At 50.6% G+C, this 15269-nt stretch overlaps 1 protein-coding gene across 7 annotated transcripts in view; it reads right to left on the bottom strand.

Annotated features, from left to right (window-relative positions):
• Positions 1-12658, bottom strand: part of CHD9 (chromodomain helicase DNA binding protein 9) — a 179781-nt gene extending 167123 nt beyond the window's left edge. For all 7 annotated transcript variants that reach the window (XM_066584027.1, XM_066584031.1, XM_066584028.1 and 4 more), the window contains exon 1: positions 12438-12658. The gene's annotated coding sequence lies outside the window, so the exon portion shown is untranslated. The remainder of the gene's footprint in view (positions 1-12437) is intronic.
• Between the last annotated feature and the right edge of the window lie 2611 nt (positions 12659-15269).

Genomic DNA, 15269 nt, shown 5'->3' with positions numbered 1-15269 from the left:
GACTCCGTGTGTGCCACGACTCTGCCTTGCGACGCCAAAGGCGTATTTCCCGGCAGAGACACTTTAAAGGAGGAAGCATATGGAGCAGACAGAATCAAATGCTTATTAACACAGCAAGAGGAAGCAAACAGCGTGTGATACTGATCCAGAGAGCCGAGCGAGATGAGGCATCTACTATCTGCGAGAAGGAAGCGCACAGCGAGGAGAAGAGAGTATGCCGCTGATTCCGGAGGGGGAGGAGGAGCACGAGGCACAGTCCTCGTCCTCTTACATATACCAGCAATTGTAGAGCGGCTAAAATGTACCGATGAATGTTACATCAGAAAACTAAACATCCGATTGGCTGTGGTGTAAAGAATAGTATCTAACGGGGAATCCACCTGGTTGTCCTCCGGCACCGGTCGTGGCCTACAGGCCTCTAAAAATGTCATCTGGAAGATAGAAAAATGTGGAATTCCCCGCTGCCCACAAAACGCTTTAAGTTCTCTCTCTAAAGGTATCTTTACAAGGAACGACCCAACATCCATGACTCCTGGGCTTTTACACCAAAGCGAGTCCTTCGGGGAATGGAGGCGGAGCGTTTACACGGAGTGAGAATTCGCTCGCTAGTCGCTTTGTCTCAGCGGGTTGGAGCAAAGCAACTAGTAGTAACTAGTGAGTGGTTTCTCGCTCATGCCATGTCGGTGTCGGTTAGTACATAGGACTATGGTCGTCGAAAATCACAGTTTCAAGGGATTACTCGGGTGATAATTGCCCCGTGAGGGTACCTGCCCATCAACTACTGATTACCTATCCCAAGTCTTGACCAACCCCTTTAAATAAAAAAAAATCTAGTTGCCACGTTGATAGAAACATTTCAAAGTAACATTCTGACAGCGTGTTCTATGACAGGAGTGGTTGCCCACGATATTTTTTTACCCAAGGGTAGGAAATGTACAATTAAAAGAGAGGCTATACTCATCCCGCTCTCCCCACCATTTTTGTTTCTCCAGCAGTGATGTGCCCGTATACACACTTGATTGCTATAGCCAATCAGGGGCCTCAGCAGTCTTGTGCCATACACAACTGAGGCCAGTGATTGGCCGCTGCTGTCACGTGGGTATCCAGGCACGTTGCAGGTGTAGTCTCGTAAACCGTACCAGTAGGACAGGAGCGAAGGCACTGGAGCAGCAGGTGGTAGAACCTGGGAGTACAGCTACTCTTTCTAGAAAAAAATATCCCTTCTGCAGCCCCTTAAAGCTATTTTAGCAGCCCAGCAGTAAGAACTTTCATGGACTAGTAGAGTAAAAAGCAACTCAAAAAATAAAGTTTGGTCTGGACTGTTCATCAATCACAGAACTGCTGTAGTCAATCACCGGCCTCAGTGGTCACGTGCCATTCATGTGTACATGATCGATAATGCCAGTGATTGACCACAGCGGTCACATATGGCACAAGACCACTGGAAGAGCTTCTGGGACCGGAAATACTGGTTAGTTTTTTATTGTAACCCATTCTCTGCGAGAATTAAAACTTCTGGAAACACCTCGCCAATCCAACATTGACAGCCTATATGTACGAAGAGTGGGCCATCAGTTTTAAAGTGAACCCACCATCACTATGAGCACCATAAAGTTATGGTGCTGATAGGACAGGTCCCAGAGGGTCCAGGAATGTGCTCTGCCCACTTACCTGGCTCCCCACTGTCACCCAGTCTGGCCACACCATCTATGGGAGTATATAGCCTGCAGAGAGGAGTCTGGTGACAACGGGGAGAAAGGTACCTATGCACAGCCTGGACTCCTCGGGGGCTGTCCTATGAGCACCTTAACTTAGTTGATGGTGCTCTGCAATAATGACAGGTTCCCTTTAAAACTGATCACCTATTCCTAATAAAGGCCATTAATATTAGTTCAGTGGGGTCCAACTCTCGCCTCCCCCCAGTTTTTTGAAGGGGCCACAGCTACATTCTCCTCATTTACCAGTGCACCCCTGTACTTTTTGTGGTTGTGTTTGGTATTACAGCTTACTACAACGTTGCTCCATTCAAGTGAATAAGACTGAGCAATATTACCAGGCAAACCAAATGTCAAATAGCCATCAAAATCAAGGTCCTGGATAACCCCTTTAATTGTTTACATGCGGCCACCATAAATTTCAAGAAATTCGGACCGATATTGCACTTGCAAACTCACAATTTCTATGTGAGTGCGGTGCATATTGCGAGAAAAATCACACTTGCATCGCTGTACTGGCGGTCTAGCTGTGGCCAACGCTGGGAAAAGATGACAGCTGGCCCTTTTTAAGCATTAGCAGTCGTTCCAAGGATTTCTGCGACAAAGATTTTGTGTATTTTTTTCCGATACGCTGCAGCCGCCCGCAGCTAAAGATCGTGATTGGATCGCAGCTATTCTTCATTGATGCGATTTTACAGTGTGTATGAGTGACCGTAAAAACGCATACGGTCATGTGAAAGAGCCCTGAGAATGTAGGGGCACTGGGGCTTATATACTATAGGCTTGTATAGCAGAACACAGGTACGGGATTTTTGGGCCTCGCACCAACTTTACAGGTAACAGCGCTGGATCTCACGAGCAGGCGAGTAAAAAGAAAAAACCATCACCCGGCTAGCTGTCACCTCCCCAAACAAGACCAGAACTTAGATTATAGTGTTGTGGGGACGTAACAGCTTTAATTCTGTATCCTGCACACAGTATAGTAAATAACCCCCAATAGGTTTCACAAGGGAATGGTAACACCCGGCTGCATAATCCTTCATGTATTTCCAAGAGGAATAACTGAGGAAAAGCATATTTCTGTGAAGCTGCGGCCTAGCGTCTGATAAGAGGTCACGCCACCATAATGACTGCGAGATGGAGAGCCGGACGTTCACCTTTCCCCGGATGACCTCCGTGTTACACAACTAGCAGTGCATGACAGAAGACGGCGGACTGATGGCCGCTTCTTGCTAGAATGCTTTAACATCCGCTACAATGTGCAAGAGTCATTTTGCAACCTCAAAATAATAGTGTGCCCCCAGGGAGGAGGTCCTGTAACCGAAGCGCCAGCTGCCAACATGTTGTTCTACCAGACCTTACAGCAGGAAGTATTAATCCTGACTAACTACCTCCTCGCCTGCCCGTGTTCGCAGGTCTACTACTGACGTGGGATTTGTCCTGATTCCACCCTGTACGATCGTTCATCCCCGTAGGCCAGCGGTCCATCTCTCCATTCACCTGAGAAGATGTATAGGTGATCAGCCTGTCAATCAGCCTGTGTAAAAGTACCCGTCGCTGAAACATGCAACCACCAAAAATCTTTTCTTTATGACTAGTAGCACACCAACATACTTTCAGGCCATGTCCGTAATTCCACAGACAGCACATGGCGCCATTATAGCCTATAAGGCTCTTCACATGGACCCCTGGTCTGAGCGGAAAAAAAAACTCATGGCATGTCTCATTCCTGCCCGTTTCAAGGATGACCAAGAAGACGTGTCAAAGTGTGAGTGTGCCATCTGATGCGAGCTCGGATGCAACTCGCAGTTTGCGCAAGTGTGCCACTAGCCTATATTGGCAACCCCCATCAATCTTGGTGGGATCATGCAGTCTAAAGTCAATGGAAGCCGTCCGACTCGTGACCATTCCACAATTGACATTGACGCGATGGCGCGGGAAAAGCAGGGATTTAAAAAAAATCTGTACTGCACATGTCCAGATGGAGAAGCTAAATGACAGGTATGCGCAGATGCCAGCCGGGCACAGGGTCGGATTGTAAGGCGGGCTCCCACATGCGGAATCCAACCAGTACGTGTGCAGGTAGCCTAACATGGCAGATTCAGAATGGCTGTCGAAGGTGCAGCATTGTGAACTGCAGGATTTTTGCTCCCAGGTTGCTCACTTTTAACAACCACATCATAGCTCTACAAGTCAGGCAACGGCCAGCTGCAGACCGAGCACACAAACTTTTTGGAAGTAAGACTTTTGAGATTTGATGTCACACGAAAGAGTCACGTGTGGCTCTAGCCTTAATGCTTTGTCACCACACATGCTTTGTTCATCATCTCCAGGTACACTGTCCAAACTTTAATAACTCTAAGGACACTGGAGAACTCACCCAACGGCATCCAGAGCTCTCAGTAACTAAGGCCATGTAGATATCTTTGCCCATTCCCTACTCCACTTTGGATCCCTTTTCTTGCCCGGCAGTGATGTCGGCATATGTGTGTGTGTATATATATATATACACACACACACACACACACACACACACACACACGCATGACCAGCACTTCGTCTGAATGTAGGTGACACATCCACCAGTGCGTGGAGACCTGGCTCGTAGCCAACAGCACAAACGTGTTCAGGCCAATGTCTGGCAAACAACACAATTATTCATTAAAGGCTCGTCCAAGATATTTGTCTACTAAATGCAGGGAATACTGTGAAATAGAAAGAAGGTGGTATACTCAGCCGTAAGTCCAGCGCCAACATGCCCATACACCCACCGCAGCCTATAACTGGCTGCAGCAGTCACGTGCCATACACTACTAGACCAGCGATTGGCTGCATCAGTCATGTGCCATACACTATTAGACCAGCGATTGGCTGCAGCAGTCACGTGCCATACACTACTAGACCAGCGATTGGCTGCATCAGTCATGTGCCATACACTATTAGACCAGCGATTGGCTGCAGCAGTCACGTGCCATACACTACTAGACCAGCGATTGGCCGCAGCAGTCACGTGCCATACACTACTAGACCAGCGATTGGCTACAGCAGTCACGTGCCATACACTACTAGAGCAGCGATTGGCTGCAGCAGTCACGTGTCATACACTTATAGACCAGCGATTGGCTTCAGCAGTCACATGCCATACACTACTAGACCAGCAATTGGCTTCAGCAGTCACGTGTCATACACTACTAGACCAGCGATTGGCTACAGCAGTCACGTGCCATACACTACTAGAGCAGCGATTGGCTACAGCAGTCACGTGCCATACACTACTAGAGCAGCGATTGGCTGCAGCAGTCACGTGTCATACACTTATAGACCAGCGATTGGCTTCAGCAGTCACATGCCATACACTACTAGACCAGCGATTGGCTTCAGCAGTCACGTGCCATACACTACTAGACCAGCGATTGGCCGCAGCAGTCACGTGCCATACACTACTAGACCAGCGATTGGCTGCAGCAGTCACGTGCCATACACTTATAGACCAGCGATTGGCTTCAGCAGTCACATGCCATACACTACTAGACCAGCAATTGGCTTCAGCAGTCACGTGCCATACACTACTAGACCAGCGATTGGCCGCAGCAGTCACGTGCCATACACTACTAGACCAGCGATTGGCTGCAGCAGTCACGTGCCATACACTTATAGACCAGCGATTGGCTGCAGCAGTCACGTGTCATACACTACTAAAACCAGCGATTGGCTGCAGCAGTCACGTGCCATACACTACTAAAACCAGCGATTGGCTGCAGCAGTCACGTGCCATACACTACTAAAACCAGCGATTGGCTGCAGCAGTCACGTGCCATACACTACTAGACCAGCGATTGGCTGCAGCAGTCACGTGTAGAGATGAGCGAGCACCAAAATGCTCGGGTGCTCGTTACTCGGAACGAAATTTTCGCGATGCTCGAGGGTTCGTTTCGAGTAACGAACCCCATTGAAGTCAATGGGCGACCCGAGCATTTTTGTATATCGCCGATGCTCGCTAAGGTTTTCATTTGTGAAAATCGGGGCAATTCAAGAAAGTGATGGGAACGACACAGCAACGGATAGGGCAGGCGAGGGGCTACATGTTGGGCTGCATCTCAAGTTCCCAGGTCCCACTATTAAGCCACAATAGCGGCAAGAGTGCCCCCCCCCCCCCCCCCCCACTGTCAGCATAAAGATCATTCTCCTCTGCCATAGCTGTAACAGCTGTGGCAGAGAAGAACGATGTTTGCCCATTGAATTCAATGGAGCCGGCAATACAGCAGGTTCCACTGAAAGCAATGGGCTGCCGGCGATCGCGGGATGAATTGTCGGGAAGGGGTTAAATATATAAGCCCTTCCCTGCAATTCATCCAGAAATGTGTTACAATAAAAATATATACCGGCGTATAAGACGACCCCCCAACTGTCACCTTATACGCCGGCAATACAGTGGAGCAAAGAATAAAAATCATTAGTCACTTCTCCTGGTGTTCTACGGCGCTGCTGCAGGCTGTCGCTCCCTCCTGGTCCCCGGCAGAGCATTGCTTTCTGGACGCAGTGGTTGAAATCCCCGCCTCCAGAAACACACGTGCCTTCAGCCAATCACAGCCATTCAATGACATCATTGTCATTGGCTGTGATTGGCTGAAGGCACGTGTGTTTCTGGAGGCGGGGATTTAAAGCCCTTCGTAGAGAAAGCAATGCTCTGCCGGGAACCAGGAGGGAGCGACAGCCTGCAGCAGCGGCGCAGAACGCCGGGGGAAGTGAGTAATGATTTTTATTCTTTGCTCCACTGTATTCCCGGCGTATAAGGTGACAGTTGGGGGGTCGTCTTATACGCCCCGTCGCCTTATACTCCGGTATATATTTTTATTGTAACACATTTCTGGATGAATTGCAGGGAAGGGCTTATATATTTAAGCCCTTCCCGACAATTCATCCCACGATCGCCGGCAGCCCATTGCTTTCAGTGGAACCTGCTGTATTGCCGGCTCCATTGAATTCAATGGGCAAACATCGTTCTTCTCTGCCACAGCTGTTACAGCTGTGGCAGAGAAGAATGATTTGTCTTCTATATGTTCTCAATGGGGTCGGCGCTGCTGCCGCCGGCCCCATTGAGTGCATATAGAGAAGAGAACAGAAATCGCAGATCGCACATAGGTGCGATCTGCGATTTCTATGCTATGGCCTAAGAAGGACCGTTGGGGTTCTTGAAGCCTAAAATCACTCCTAACGCTCTCCCTATAGCAGCTCCGGCATCAACAACACTTTCCCTAAACTATGTCAGAATGCATCTGTGGCGAGCCGCGGGCGGGCAGATTTTAATACTCGGGTGACACCTAATCTCCCCAGCCACTCACTGCAGGGGGGTGGTGTAGGGCTTGAACGTTGCAGGGGGAAGTTGTAATGCCTTCCCTGTCTTTCTATTGGCCAGAAAAGCGCGCAAATTTGTCAGGGAAGAAAATGAAAGTAACCCGAACATCACGTGGTGCTCGTCACGAGTAACGAGCATCTCGAACACCCTAATACTGGAACGAGTATCAAGCTCGGACGAGTACGCTCGCTCATCTCTAGTCACATGCCATACACTACTAAAACCAGCGATTGGCTGCAGCAGTCACGTACCATACACTACTAGACCCGTGATTGGCTGCAGCAGTCACGTGCCATACACTACTAGACCAGCGATTGGCTGCAGCAGTCACGTGCCGTACACTACTAGACCAGAGATTGGCTGCAGCAGTCACGTGCCGTACTACTAAGACCAGTGATTGGCTGCAGCAGTCACGTGCCATACACTACTAGACCAGCGATTGGCTGCAGCAGTCACGTGCCACACACTATTAGACCAGCGATTGGCTGCAGCAGTCACGTGCCATACACTATTAGACCAGCGATTGGCTGCAGCAGTCACGTGCCATACACTACTAGACCCGTGATTGGCTGCAGCAGTCACGTGCCGTACACTACTAGACCAGTGATTGGCTGCAGCAGTCACGTGCCATACACTACTAGACCAGTGATTGGCTGCAGCAGTCACGTGCCGTACTACTAAGACCAGTGATTGGCTGCAGCAGTCACGTGCCATACACTACTAGACCAGCGATTGGCTGCAGCAGTCACGTGCCATACACTTATAGACCAGCGATTGGCTTCAGCAGTCACGTGCCATACACTACTAGACCAGCGATTGGCTGCAGCAGTCACGTGCCATACACTACTAGACCAGCGATTGGCCGCAGCAGTCACGTGCCATACACTACTAGACCAGCGATTGGCCGCAGCAGTCACGTGCCATACACTACTAGACCAGCGATTGGCTGCAGCAGTCACGTGCCATACACTACTAAAACCAGCGATTGGCTGCAGCAGTCACGTGCCATACACTACTAGACCCGCGATTGGCCGCAGCAGTCACGTGCCATACACTACTAAGACCAGTGATTGGCTGCAGCAGTTACGGGTGTCTACAGCATGCCACTGCTGCAGCCATGTAGACCAAGCCGGCGGAGAGGACCAGAGCAGTGGTGTCACAGCAACAGGAAATCGAACTGGTAGCTATAGCTTTTATTTTTTAACGTTTCCTACATTAAAACAAAATAATTACATATCAGAAAAGCCTTTTATCTTTCTTTTTACAGGACTGATGTCTACGTGCAGCGCTATTCCTGCCATCAAGACCACTAGAGGTCTGCTGACCCTCAATAAAGTGGCCCTCTGGTCCTGGTGAAACGCTCCTCCGACTGCCTGATGTGCACTACTGGTATGCTTTGGTAGTCTAAGACGCTGCATACTGCTCTAATTGGCCAGTGCTGCTCACATGGTCGGCATTGGCCAATCAGAGCAGTGTGTAATTTCTTAGGCCCCTCTTGCACGGAGCGATTATCATTCAAATAATCTTTGAATCATTGGAAAATGAATTTTAATTAGTTTGCTAATTGTGCGTAAAAATCATCGTTCGTCGTGTCTAAAAGGCGATTGTTTAGTCATTCATAAACCAATCCCGATGGGCTAAACAAGCTGAACGTAACCAATTATCTGCCCGCGTAAATGGAAGGCAAATGACTTGTCTGCTCGTTCCAATGAATAATTGCTCCGTGTGAAGGACCCTTAGGCCGGTGTCACATGAGCGCAAGCGCAACTGCGCACGCCTGGGTGCAACTGTTTGGTGCTACCAATAAGGTCTTTTTGCGCGCCAGCGTACTTTACTGCACTTTTCTGCCCGCAGGGCACATTCTTCAATGCACGGGACACAAATGCACAGACTGAAATGGCTAATTAGTCTAACGAGTTCCAGAGGTGTTCTTTTTCCTTCACGATTACAGTGTCGCACGCATCTCCTAGCGTATTGCGCGCATGTTTGTGCACCCCCATTGACTTCTATGGGGGCTTTTGATGCACAAAGAGTTCGTTCTGCAAAAAGCAGTGCTGAGACGCGCGCAAATGTTCATACGCCTGTGTGAAGAAGCCTTCAGACTAATGATGCGTAGCGAGCAGCAGGTAGTCAGGGAAGCAGTTCAGCCATCTTCATTTGTCGAGGACTGGAGGGTCGCTTTAAAGGGATTCTCCAGACTATTAAAAATGCTCTGAAATCTGCTCTGACCGGTGGCGAAAAGAAGGCATAGTCACCTCTTCTGATCCCCCGTCCCACCAGCGCTCGGTCCCCCACTGCTCTCCACTTCCTGCCGCAGCAGCAGTGACGCCCCGACACAGGATTATGTGACCGCCACAGTTAAAGGGAACCAGTCACCTTTGAACAGCACTAAGTTATGATGCTGTAGAGGAAGGTGATGGGGAGCCGGGATATATTTTTTACACTCCCCCATTCTCCAGTGCCCGCATTCTCTACCAGTGAAGTGTGCAACATGAAAATATGACTCTACTCAGATGCCATGTGCGCTCTCCCAAAATTAGCTTATGGTGCTTTTCTGAGTCAACAGGTTCCCTTTAATCACTGGAGACAAGGATTGGCTGCAGTGGTCACGTCCCGGGTGTTGGTGACATCATCACTGTAGCAAGAAGTGGAAGCGGCGGGGGATCTGGAGAGGCGAGTACAGCTTTTTAGGTTTAGCCAGTATTCAAAACTTTTTGCACCCCTTGATAACTCCTTTAAAGTCCATGAGGTCAAGTGGTGAGCATCCGGATTAGTCCTGACACCAGTGTGAACAGAACCTGTTGCCAAACATCGCGCTGGAATATCTTGCGCCAAATATAACAAGTAAACAGTAAATCTACTATTAGGAAATACGAGTTGTCTATTCCCTATAGAAAACAGTAAAGCGAGTAAAGAACACACGTGTGGTTACCGGTCACGTCTGCACTCTCCACGGAGGACGGACACCAGGGGATGAAAACGTACAGCGCACGACGGCTGTGCGAATGGCACTGGATGCTCCGCTACAGAAAGCCGTCACACGAACGAATTACAACGGCCGCCGGGTCGCAGACGGCAGCCATAAATACAGGCTTCAACCCACTTATCATTTACAAGTGTCACAGCATCATCTTATCTCCGAACAGCCGCTGTCATTCTGTAGTCGCTGACTAGCCGGTACCGGGATAACGCTTATCTGCTCTAGCCTCTTTGCACTTTTAGCCCTGCTCCATTATTAGTTTACCTAATACAAGTCTATGGTAGTCTGGGCTTCTTGTGTCATCAGTGGATTAATCTGATGCTTTGTCCCTCCCCCATGCTTTACACTGCAGCTACTCACTAGGCAGTCAGCGCATGAAAAGTGTTACAGGAAAAAATGAATGATTATAAAACCACCAGACAGAAAAGTACAAAGACCAGAGAAGCCCGCGTTCACATCAGCGTTTCATCTTCCGTTTTCCTCCTGCGTTCTAAGAAGGGATCCAGTAAGATCCCCATTGATTTCAACGGCACGTATTTAGCTTCATTCTGCTTCCGTTCCGTCTGGTTTCCATTTTTTGGGCGGGACAAAAAAAAAAGATGACGACTGAAGTGCAGGTGCAGGACTTTTTTTTCCCATCCAAAAAAAGGGAAACCGGATGAAATGGGACTTTCCGTTCCTTCTATTTTTTGGAGGAAGGACATAAACGAAAAAGTATCCGTTTGTATCCGTCTAACAGATCCGTTTAATCACACGGCGCTTTGGCAGCGGTAAAAGTATAGCTGAAAGAAACAAAAAACGGATCCGTTAAAAACTGATCAGAATAGATAAGAAGCGGATGCAAACGGAACCCAACTTTACCTAGATCCGTTAAACGGACCCATCAGAATGGCGCATCTGTTGGCGCCAGACATCCGGTTTTTAAATTACAAAGGAGAAAAATTAAACAGATCCGTCGAAACCGGATAAAAGGCGACAGATGTACCGCCAGATGACCGGACAGGTAGGCAAAAAATGTAACAATAGCCATGCCCCAGCTCACTAAACGGCAGCACGCAAAGGGTTATATGGGCCTGGCGGGGAGTCTGTAGGAAGGAGGGGGTATTTTCTGGTGGGGAACCCCTTTATGCCTTCATTAAGCCATTAGTTGGTAGCCGTGTTGTCCCATTCGTTGGGCCTTTCTCCAGATCTGGTGCCATCCACAGGGCTAAATGATTTTGCACCCTACAAGATAAGTGATCAATACACGTCTCCCGTGCCATCCAGGACCCACATAACGCCAACTAAAAGGGGTATTCCGGGACATTTTGCACTTTTTTATTGCGCACCGAGCGCCCGTCGTCGATCCCGAACGATCAGCGGATTCCTGATGCCGCTGTCACTACAATCAGCACAGGAAGCAGAAAGTGCTGACCATAGCGTAGTGGCCAAGGTTGGTATTGCAGGTGCAGCTGCCAATGAAATCAACCTACAATACCAACCTGGGCCGTGGTGACGGCAGCCCCAGGAATCCCCGTCGGACATAAAAGTGCAAAATGTCCCGGAATACCTCTTTAAAGCTCTATGCGACTGGCATGGCCTCTACCCACCACTGTAAGCTGCCATCATCTTCAGCGCTGGTACCAAGCAGCCTTGTGACCAATGCCTTCCCCACCGTCACCTGCCAGTGCACATCCAGCCTTGTCTAGACCTGGCAATAAAGTGTTAATATATTTGGTATGGCACGGTTATAAGCATGGAAGTGACACGGGGAGGTGATGGGCATCAGCATGTGGCTATATGGGTATCACTACACCTGATATAGATCAGCAACATAATCTGCCTCTCCAACTGGAAATCACAGATGAGTGCCAAGAGATATGAGTGCCCGGTCGCCCCTTATAGCGGGCATCAGCTGTTCCCATACAGCGTTGTAAAAAGCGGAGTGCCCCTTTAACTGACTGGCACACAGCATGCTATAGGCCTCACTGCCAGGGGCATGTTGTCAGGCAGCAGCCCTATAAGGCACATGGCAGGGCTGAGGACACTGGCAGTGTGGGCACTGCTCCCTTCCATAGGATGTGCCATGCAGGGCTCCAGCCGTCCCCCGGCACAGAACAGGTGAGCTCTGCACCCAAGGTAAGGGGCATCACACATGCCGCCTCATGGTCTCCAGCCGACCATGTGATGCCCTGTGCCCACACCTAAGAGGCCACATGCCCAGCGCTGGCACCACAAGCAGGGGGCACCTCCCCAATGCCACCTCCTTGCCTACACTGCACCCTCGCCCCCTGCCCACTCCAGCCCCCATCCACCTGCCAACACATCACAAGTCTGAACTCTGCCCAAGTGATACCCACCACCCATCACCCAACTACAGAAGTGCCCCACCAACATGTGAGCTTACCCGGGATCCCGCCCGAGACACGACCGAACGGGGTGGAGTTGTAGGCGGGGACCCCCTCCCCAGAGCTGATCACCGATGGATCGATCCCAGTTATCGATCCCCCCCGGGGAAGGGCCGATGATGAGGAGGAGGGAGGGGGTCTCTCCCTGGTGCAGCTCTATCAGGCCAAGTTTCCCAATGGTGATAAAGCGGCCACTCCAACCCCTTACGGCGAGCGTGAGATCTTCCCCCGCCTCATTTGCATATCTGTGTCCCGGCCGCTGATTGGTTGGCCGGCTGAGCCCCCGGCTGCTGATCTGAGAGAAGTGCGCAGCTCGCTTTAGTGAGTGCGTGGAGGAGGAGGAGGCAGGACGTGTCTGCCGGGGGTTACCGCTGTCACAGCAGGGGCTACCCCCTCCCGCCTCCGTCTGCCCCGCGCCACATGTCACACACCATGGCCGCCCTCACCAGGGCTATAAGGCCTAGAGTCACAAGCTAATGTCCGCTCCTGCCGTGTGGGCGCCTTATATAACCTCCTCTCTAATATTAACCCCAGGCTACCTCTGCCAGGCTTCGTAAAGGAGAACCCCACCAGCATAGGTCACGTGTGCCAATGTGGGTGCCCAAGCCTTATGGGGTGCTTTGTGGCATAGTGTGCCCCCCTTGTGGTGCCACTACTTACTAAACACTACATTAGAATATTAAAGGGGTATTCCAGGCCTTTACTAATGATGACCCACCCTCAAATAGGTTATCTGCGGGGATCTGCCACTCGGGACCCTCACTTGTAGCTGATCCTGCGGCCGGGCCGGACGTGGTCATGGATTGTCAAGGCCGAAAGTGTGGTTGACGCCTTCAGTCCCCTCAAATCTAATCACAATGATGGAAGCGTAATAAGAGGCATCTCCCATTGAAGTGACGCTGACTATTACACTTCCACCGGTGATGACGTCCATGCCTGCTGCGCTACCTGCAGGCCGGGGGATCAGCTGATTACCGGGGATCCCGAGCGGTGGACACCCATAGATCTACCTACCTGAGGGTAGTTCATTAAGGGCTCCTGCCCACGGGTGGATATTTGCTGCAGGCGTCCGCACCGCAAATCCGCAGCAAATAGCGCCCATAGCATGTTATGGGAAATCGATTCTTCCTCCACGGACCCAACTGAGCATGCTCCATTTTTCCATAAATTCCGCCATGAATATTGCAGGCAGGTCGCGGATTCTGCGTCATCTGTACTGCGCATGTGCAATGGCGGGCCTCCGGGTTCATTCGCAGTACAGATTACCCGCCGACAGAGCAGATTTCACGTGCGGGATCCGGCTCCGCAGTGTACAGCGGGCCCCTTCAGAGGAGTTCACACGCCCTTATATATGATCCATGTGCTGTCTGTTTATTTCACAGAATTGCACTCGCCCATGTGAATATAGCCTTAAGGCCCAATGCCCACGGACGGATTATCGCTGCAGTATTTGCGGCCAGACGCCCGCCGCGAATTCCACAGCAATGTCGATCCATAGCATGCCATGTTAAAAGATTGTTCCATGCCCACGAGCGGAAATCAACTGTGATTTTCCGCTTGCAGGGACGAATCGCAGCATGCTCTATTATGTGCAGAAAATCGCACGGACGGCTTCCATTGCAGTCGATGGAAGCCGTCTGTCCTGCGGCGAGTTGTCGCGATTTCGCGTCATCACCGTCGTATCATGTCCTGCATTGAGCATGCGGGCCAGCCAAGACCCTCGCGGCGGATCTAGACAGGTTAGTAGGGGTCTCTGAGGGTCACTGCCTGGGGTACCGGGTTTGATTCCGCTGCAAGATTTCGCAGTTGGAGGCTGCATTCACACGAACGTATATCGGCTCGGTTTTCACGCCGAGCCGATATACGTCGTCCTCATGTGCAGGGGGGGGGGGGAGGATGGAAGAGCCAGGAGCAGGAACTGAGCTCCCGCCCCCTATCTGCCTCCTCTCCGCCCCTCTGCACTATTTGCAATGGGGAGAGGCGGGGCGGGGCTAATTCTCCCGACTTAGCCCCGCCCCGCCTCCTTTCATTGCAAATAGTGCAGAGGGGTGGAGAGTAGGCAGAGAGGGGGCAGGAGCTCAGTTCCTGCTCCTGGCTCTTCCATCCTCTCCCCCTGCACATGAGGACAGCGTATATCGGCTCGGCGTGAAAACCAAGCCAATATACGTTCATGTGAATGCAGCCGGAATCCGACCCAGTCGTGGGCATGAGGCCTAAAGGAGTTGATTGGTGGGTGTGCACCACACAGGATTCCCTCTGATCAGCTGATCACCAGGCCCACTGTCAGCACAGGTAGCGCTGGAGACAGATAGCACTGTCCAGTACTACAGTGGCCCAGGTTGGTACTGCAGGGGAGCTCCCATTGAAATCAGAGAGAGCTGTGTCTGTAGTACTAACCGGGGCTGCAGCAATTTTGACAGCGGTATCTGCTCCCAGCACTGTCTGCACTCACAGCGGGTCTAGCGATCAGTTGATCAGTGTGGATCCCGAGTGACTGATCTCCTCCAATCATCTATTGATAATCTATCCTGAGTATAGGAACTAAAGGGGTTGTCCAGACCTTTACTGCTTAGTACCCCTGTGTGTTGTTGCGCAGATTGCCAAGGGTCCTAAGGGGCAGACCCCAGCCAATCAATAGTATTTGTCTGGAGCCTGTTTACAGGATGCCGTACACACCAATAACAGAGCTAGGTGATTGAGCACTGCGCCCTGTTCTTGGCTGTTAAACATGTTTTTTTGAGAATTTGTAGTGATTTACTATCTATTTAATGCTTCCTGTCTATATTCTATATTCCCCCCCCCCCCCCAAAGAAAAAAAAATCCTGCAGTTT

This window comes from Eleutherodactylus coqui, chromosome 11, assembly GCF_035609145.1.
Source record: "Eleutherodactylus coqui strain aEleCoq1 chromosome 11, aEleCoq1.hap1, whole genome shotgun sequence".
Taxonomy (NCBI): Eukaryota; Metazoa; Chordata; class Amphibia; order Anura; family Eleutherodactylidae; genus Eleutherodactylus; species Eleutherodactylus coqui.
This window is presented reverse-complemented; position numbering and strand designations above follow the sequence as displayed.